Source organism: Notolepis coatsorum (assembly GCF_963971535.1).
Source record: "Notolepis coatsorum genome assembly, chromosome: 6".
NCBI classification, from domain to species: Eukaryota; Metazoa; Chordata; class Actinopteri; order Aulopiformes; family Paralepididae; genus Notolepis; species Notolepis coatsorum.
In genome coordinates, this window is record NC_140170.1 from 190,205,009 (window position 1) to 190,213,836 (window position 8,828).

Below are 8,828 nucleotides of genomic sequence, written 5' to 3' on the forward strand. Positions count from 1 at the left end.
AAAGATAAAAAGAGATGAAACACTTTTGAGGGTATTTATTATAAAAAGTGAACAAGCAAGGTACAATTGAAATCAAGTTGGTACAACCGGCCGGTCGTGTAGAAAAGATAATGCAGTCAAGTCAGTGTCCCGTCAGTCCGTCCAGTCAGTCCAGCAGTGTCCAGAAAAAAGCAAAAGCAGCAGACGTGCCCCTCCTTCCCCGTCCGAGTGTTTTATTAGCGACCCCATAGTCCAGTGTGTCTATAACCTCGTTCCCAGCTTTATCTCGTGAGATAAAGCCTGGTAAAGCACTACGGCCAAAAGTGTGAATCGGGTAGAATGTCCCTTTCCTGGAAGCTGCCTCCGAATGGACCAATCACGACACGGACACGGTGTTCATGAAAATGCATTCCCCCCAGAAACAACCTCGTCATCGCCACCTCGTCCCACTAGCCTCCCTCGTCCAGCCTCACGATACAAAAGGCTGGGAGATTTAGGAGACTGTCCATGACACTCGTTGAAAGTGAACGTTATCAGCATTGCTTGGGGCTTGGGCTGATCGCTATACTGAACATTGGTAAAACCAAGGAGCTGATCGTGGATTATAGGAGAGGACAGCAGGAGACACACACACCACTGATGATTAACAGGGCTACCATGGACAGGGTGAGCAGCTTTAAGTACCTGGGGGTCCACATCTCAGAGGATCTGACATGGTCAACACACATAGACACAGTAGTAAAGAAAGCGAAGCAGCGCCTCTTCCACCTGAGACAGTTAAGGAAGTTCAGAGTATCGGGGAAGATACTCCAGTCCTTCTACTCGGGAGCTGTAGAGAGCATCTTGACCGGAAACATCACTGCCTGGTATGGAAACAGCATGGCACAGGACAAGAAGGCCCTACAGAGAGTGGTGCGCTCAGCCGAGCGTACCACGGGTATTGCGCTACCTCCCCTACAGGCTCTATACAACAAGAGGTGCAAATCCAGAGCCTGCAGGATAATGAAAGACCCCCACCACCCCAATAACAGTCTGTTCCAGCTGCTGAGGTCAGGCAGACGCCTGCGAACCCCAGCTACTAGGACGGAGAGGCTTAGGCTCAGCTTCTTCCCCCAGGCCATCAGAGCAGGGGCGTATTTCCCACGGGGGACATTGGATTGGGTCCCCCCCATTTTTTCAGAATGCAGTTATGTCCCCCCCCCTTCTGACTACCTGTCCTACTATTATGCAAAGAGGAGTAGATGGGGGTCGCATTCTTTCCCTTATCTAGAGCTAAACCAGCAGCAGTGACGACACCAGCAGTGTGTGTGTGTGTGTGTGGTGCGTTCCTGAAATCAACTGAGAGTGCACTCGCTATTTGCATATCAATAGCGCCGGTCGTCAGGTGTGTTAAATACGACCGGCGCTATTGATATGCAAATAGCGAGTACTTATCTGGGCTTGCACTTAGTAGTTAGGAGCACTTAGGAGTTCAAAAGTGCGTTCATTCTCAGCACTCTGTTATAACGGCGTTCAAAGATGTGCCAGATTTCATATGTATTTCAGCCGAAAACCCAGTTAAAATACACCGTAAACAGGCTTTAAAATTATGTGGAAAACCAACCGATCTGGCAACGCGCCTGTCAACCCCTGCTACGTCATCAGACTCATCACAACAACAGCTGAATCTGCGTCTGCGAGCAGAAGCTGAGCGCTGCGCAGCAGCAGGTCGAGAGCAGCACTCGCTCAGAGTCAGACTCTACCTCTTGACGTCGGTGCTTGGGGATTTAAAATAGTTTAACGTTAAAGTCAGTACTGACTCAGACGGAAACAATCTAACGTTTGTCTGTAAACTTTGTCCACCCGGTTTCGAAGAAGCAAGTCCCCACATCGACGCGACCGCGACGACGTCGACAGCAACATTGAGAATATGCAAACGTCCTGTTTTAGTTTTCATAATAAAGACAATTCAAGCAAAGTTGTTCCTCATGTTTTTGAAAATATACTGTAGAGATGAAAGCGTTATGGAAATGCCAGTATTCTGATTGCTGTCTGTGTGGTTCAATATTTAAAAAAAATAATAGTTTGCAGCAACGTATTGAAAAAAGAACTAACAAAATGGGCCGTTCAATATCTCCTTTAAATATGTTCGAAATGTCAAACAGACCTGGGTACCTACAGGCTACAGTCTATCACTACTTTTGGGAATCTAAGTGTTTATCCAGGTTCTGGGGCCAAGTGATTGATTGATTGAACACTTTATTAACATATTGCAGAATGGGTACAGTATAGTACAGCTCAGTCATGAATTGAAAATGGGGGACCCTGATGTAAACAAGACGAAAGTCTTTCTCTGGTCTGCATCCCCTTAACAATTGTATGTATTGAGCTGTACTGTATCAGGGTCCCCCATTTTCAATTAATCAGGACATACATGACATACAGATAGACAGTACTGCTACATCTATACATTTATGACATACCAGATTTGCAAATACAGTACTGTTTGTGATACAAAAAAGATACAAAAAATGCGGTATTGCACCCCTGGTATTTAAAAAAAAATCTAGGTAGAGAGGGGGGGCTGCCATTAAATTTTGAACCTGAGAGTGCTGGTCTGGCTTCATATGACACACATGACATACAGATAGACAGTACTGCTACATCTATACATTTATGACATACCATAGCTTTTGTTGTTGTTGTTGTTGTCATATTCAATGGAAGTATTGTAACATCCTTGTATTGTAAATACATTTCACAATGGGAGCCATCAGAGATGAAAGGCGTTCCTACTGGTTTAGATTAGGATAATTGTTTTTTGGTTGTTTGAACCCTGGAGATCTCTGAATGCAATGTAATTCTGTATGTATGAGCTCAGTGTGTCGTTTACATGGAGAAATGGCGCCACCGCCTGGGAAAATGCGGTATTGCACCCCTGGTATTAAAAAAAAATCGAGGTAGAGAGGGGGGGGGGCCCCCCCTAACCCCCCCCAGCGACGTCACTCGCCACGCCCACAAATCTGTCCCCGGCACACCTGGAGAGAGAGTTACGCCACTGCATCAGAGCCTTGAACAATGAACATTGAGTGCCACAGAACACTGAACTATCCACACACAAGCACACATGAGCACACACACGACACGCATGCTGTGCACGCTCACACACTAGCAGCCACTTTAACAAGAGCGGGCACACACTCATGCCGCACACACGCACACTTATGGCCAAGAGGAAAGGCCACTTTAAATTAGTATAACAACAGGAACAGTGTATTGCACTACTAAAGCTACCTAGCATGTCCTATATGCTCTGTAAATAACTATGTACAGATACCGAGATGTCACACCATGTTACCTGTTACCTGTTTATTGCACAATGTTGTTTTTTTATTGGATTCTATTATATGTTGTACCACTGTATTGCACATCGTCGCGGGCAAGACCACCCGCATTTCATTGTATACTTGTATGCCGTGACAAATAAAACTCTTGACTTGACTTGACTTGAACCCATTTGGCTGGGTTAGGGGGAGGCAGCAAGTCATGGGTGGGAATCTGGCGTTGTGGACAGCGACGCCTACAGGTCAGGTCTGGGCACCTGCTCAGCGGAGGCAGGACTTGATGAAGGCAGCGTGACCTCCCACGCGTTACACTTCACCAATGAGAGTCCTCGCTGCCAGGTGAAAAAAGAGTCACTGACTGTCGCCGCGCGTGTCGGAGGAAGCGTGTGGATGACTTCAGGGTTCCCTTGTACCGACCAGTAGGAGAACATGCGCACAACAACCAGGTAGGGGAGGGGGGGAATTGGCACAACGACTAAATTGGGACGGGGAGAAAACAGAGAAAAATCTGAGAAAGAGAGGATAAAAAAAAAAAAGTGAACGTTAACTTGAATAATTATTTAATTTTCATATATTAATCCTGTAAGATTCAGATTGTTAGAAGTCAATCCTGTCGGCAAACAAGCGAGAACATCCCGGTCATGTAGCAAATTCTTCAGGCAAAGCCGTTGCAGTGGCTAAAACAAGGAAATATTGTGCACTTCACACGTTTCTATAATTGTTTTGTTGAAAATGTCCGCTGATAACTCCATTGTCTTGTTTTCGAGATTTACAAGCGTCTGCTTGTTGTTTCGCTGGGGACTATAAACAGAACTGGGGCTGACCGGAAACGGAACGCCTGTAGCCGGTACTTCTGTACTTCTGTTTTCACACTTTAGGAGGCATAGCTTTTCCAGCCTAGTGTGTCTGTGTCTTTGTGCTGAGTGCACGTTGTGTGTCTTTGTGTATTGGTCAGCCTGTATGTCCGCCGTGCATGAGTGCGTGGTACGCACATTTACGTGCACATAATGTGCGTGTGTCTGTCTTATTGATAACGATCTGTGATTGATGGAGAGTGTGGTATTTCGCTAGTCATATATTCAGCGACTTGTGGCATTTCGTGTCAAGTGAGTTTTATTTATTATGTGTAATGGGGAGGGGCTATGTGTCTTGGGAGGCAAACGAGGATATTATAGCATGTGTGTGTGTGTGTGTGTGTGAGTTTTGTGTGTGTGTTAGTTTTTGTGGAGTGAGGGGATGTGCCATTTGATAACGGTCTGTGGTGTAGCCATCTGGCGAGCTTGTTATGACGTTTGGTGTAATTTATTTGATCCAGGCTATTGTGGTGTTCTGGCTTCGCTGTGTATAGTGTGGGGTGAGTTTGTGGGGAGAGGAGATGTGCACTGATAACGATCTGTGAGGGCCTTGCAATGCTGTGTGGGGGAGAAGAAGAGAGAGAGAGAGAGAGAGAGAGAGAGAGAGAGAGAGAGAGAGAGGAGAGAGAGAGAGAGAGAGAGAGAGAGAGAGAGAGAGAGAGAGGAGAGAGAGAGAGGAGAGGGAGAGAGAGAGAGAGAGAGAGAGAGAGGGAGAGAGAGAGAGAGAGAAGGTGACTCTCCACCTCCCTGCTAACCGGCCCATTTTCTCTGTTGCACGTGCAAGGAGGAGGGGTGTCTGAATCTCACCTCAGACAGAGAGTCGCCGGTTCGAATCTCGCCTCCGACGTGTCATGTTAAGGAAAGGAATCCCTGTTACATACACTGATCGAGTTGTGGAATACGTTGTGGGTACAATCAATCAAATTGCATGCATGTTGAGAAAACGGTTACAAATCGCAAATTTGTACCTGTGGACTCGGTCCTGCGCATCAGCACCAGGAGGTGCAATGTTAAACCTCTCCTGCTATGGTGCAGCTTATCATCCCTTGATTCCTTGTGCAATATTCCGTGTCATATTTATTTACTCCATTTACCATAAACCAGTTTACTGGGCATATATTCTCTAGCAGACAGAGAGCATGTCTCTCCAACCAACACTGCAATAGTGCTCACTATTTATTTATTTATTTATTCATTGGAACTTTTTAACTTCAGCGCTGACTTTCATTGTTTGTTTGTTGTATTGGTTGTCCTTTTTATGGTTTTTTATTGTCTGTCAACTGCACTGAGCTACGGGCAGGGGTGCAGTGCTGGGCAAACGGCGGCAAACGGCGTTTGCCTTCGTCACTGAGGCCGAAGTGCGCGCATCCTATTATTATGCAAAGTCTAGGTGATAAAATGACTCGTCGCGCCACTTATCACTTAGACTTTGCATAATAATAGGATACCGACAACCAAATACAAGCCCTGTAGGTGTGGTGGGGGTTGCTTGATCTCCCGACTTCACTGGAAGGATGAGACAAGGTGTATCCTCTGTTTTGTGCGCAACAGAGGGGGGGGGGGGGGGGGGGGTATGGGGGGGTGCTAAAGGTGAGCGATAAAGTGGCAGTCAGGAGAATGAGGCTGGCAGGTCACTGCCAGAGACACCATGAGATGCCAACCAGCAACTTGTGCTGTGGGAGCCAACACACGGGCATCGATCACGAGGACGTCCCACATTAACCTACGTGGACGTACTCAGGAGAGATGTGGGAACAGAAAGCACCGGCGAGCTAGCCAGATGCATGGAGGATCGGGATGACTGGAAGCACCGATGGAGGGCCCGTCCGAGGACGACCTAGATAGAGGGAACAATGCCGGAACATGTATGCGCGCGCGGGCGTTTGGCCTTCGCCCATATTACGACTGCACCCCTGGCTACGGGATACCTGAATTTTAATAAAGTATCTATCTAATGGCTCTTCCCTACTGCAGAAGCAATCCAAATTAAAAAGTTTCGATGATCAGGCTTTTCTCACGAGCTGCGTACCCGACTCTGGAACACCCTCCCTCAAACGATCAGAGACTCTCCCTCACTCTCCACCTCCCGACTCAAAACCCACCTGTTCTCCCGAGTAGGGTCCAGCTGCAGCGCCGGAGAATCCTCTCAAGGGCAGCCTGTGGCAGCCACAGAGAGCGCACTGATTGGCGGAAAGTACGGACGTTTCTTGAAGTACTCGGAGGTGCAAGCCATCTAAGAATGAAGTGAGCGTGTGTTATTGGAATGATTGATTGATTGATCTGGACACTTTTGTATCACAAACAGTACTGTATTTGCAAATCTGATATGTCATAAATGTATAGATGTAGCAGTACTGTCTATCTGTATGTCATGTATGTCATATATGTTATGATGAATTGAAAATGGGAGACCCTGATGTAAACAAGACGAAAGTCTTTCTCTGGTCTGCATCTCCTTAACAATTGTATGTATTGAGCTGTACTGTACTGTACCCATTCTGCAATCTGTTAATAAACTTTTCAATCAATCATCAATCAATCAATCAATCAATCAATTGATTGACATTTTTATTAATGTCCGCCTTGTTTCGAACTGGTTATGCTTAGGCCCTCTTCAAAAGTCGGTTATGCTTAGAGTTTATCTTTAGAGCAGGGCGATAGACCACCAGCCCTGATTCCAAACTCTAAGCATAACCGACTTCGAAAGAGGGCGACTTCGAAAGATGGCCTAAGCATAACCAGTTCGAAACAAGGCGGACATTAATAACATTTTCAATCAATCAATCAATCAATCAATCCAATAACACACGCTCACTTAAAACAGCGCACCTCCGAGCTGCTTCTATAGAAAGTAGTTCGTACTTTACGCCAGACATACACAGGGATGCAGTCGAGGTTGTGCTGCCCAGGGGTGCAGTCGTAATATCAGAACTGCCTGGACGCACGTGCATATATGTTCCCTCGCGGTCGCACGGAACAGATTATAATTATGCATAAATAGTAGGAAACATGTTTGTATAGGAAATTACTAGTTATAGTTTAGTTTTTGTAAATATTGCCTTGAAATAGAGACGCTGAAAAAGGTAGCAGGATGTATAGCCTTCAATATATAAAGAAATTATATTGTCAACAGATATGGTTGAAAAACAAAACAATGTTTTAAATGTAATTGTAGATACAATATTGTAGTTACAATTTCTTTATTGAATTAAACTTAAACTAGACAAGTAAATACAAACTAAATTAACAATGTAACTTACCAGTTTATAGAAGGACAGTTTCCTTCTGAAGCACAACTTAATGCTCATCCTTCCAGTCGGGACCATTTGAATTTGAATTCTCCGGCGCTGCAGCTGGACCCTATTGCACTCTCCACCTTCCGATTCAAAACCTACCTGTTCTCCCACGCGTTCAACCCCCCTACCCATAATAACCACCCTCCTTCAACAACCTACCACCTACTTTCCCCCTTCCCTACATTCTCTCCTCTCCTGCCCGTGCTTTTGCCTATTGTCAGCGACTTTGGGTCCTTGAAAAACGCTATACGAAATAAATGAAGTTATTATTATTATTATTATTATTATTATTATTATTATTATTATTATTATTAATAATTTGTTCCGCTATGTCCGGGCAGCACGGCCTGTTCCCCGGAGGGGGGTTATATAGCTGGCAGCCGCTAGGGTTATTTGTGTTCGCCCAGGCAACACGTATAATAAAATTGGAACGATACAGAGAATGAATAAATGAATGAATGAATGAAAACTTTATTTAACAGATTGCAGAATGGGTACAATACAGTACGGCTCAATACATACAATTGTTAAGGGGATGCAGACCTGAGAAAGACGTTTGTCTTGTTTCCATCAGGGTCCCCCATTTTCAATTCATATAGACATACATGACATACAGATAGTCAGTACTGCTACATCTATACATTTATGACATACCAGATTTGCAAATACAGTACTGTTTGTGATACAGAAGGAGTCAAGAAAAGGGAGTATATACATTTGACGTAGAAACTGTACATTGGAGGAGGTTGGGTGGGGGGGTTGGGTACATTGGGATATTGACAACCATACTGGGTAATTTACATTGGAGGTGGTTGGGGGGGGGGGGGGGGCGGGGGGCACACTGTATAAACAAGTAACACTGTACATTGAGGGGGGGGGGGAGGAGACACTGTACAAACAAACACATTTGTACATGAACTATTGACAAAAACCATACTAGGTAAATGACTGTACATTGGAGGGGGTTGGGTTAGGATATTTACATGGGCCAGTGTTGAAATGCAGTCTGCCGTAGGTGTCCCTTGAGAGGTTTTGAAAGTGGGTAGTGATCCACATTCCTTTACAGCTTTGGGTAGGGCGTTCCACATTGATGTGGCATAATTGCGAAACGCGTTTAGTCCTTATTTGAGCCGAATCTGGGTTTAACATGATTTGTGGAGCTCCCTCTGGTGTTGTGATCGTGGTATTCACTGACCTTTGGGAAGTATTTTGACATGTACATGGGTACCTGGTCGTGTAGTGCATCTTGTAGACCAGGCCCATTGCAAGTTGTTGTACTCTGTCGTCTACTCTAAGCCATCCTAGGTTGTCAAAGTGGGCAGGGGTGAGGTGGGTTCTAGGAGTAAGGTCAAGCAGTAGTCTGACCAGTTTGTTTT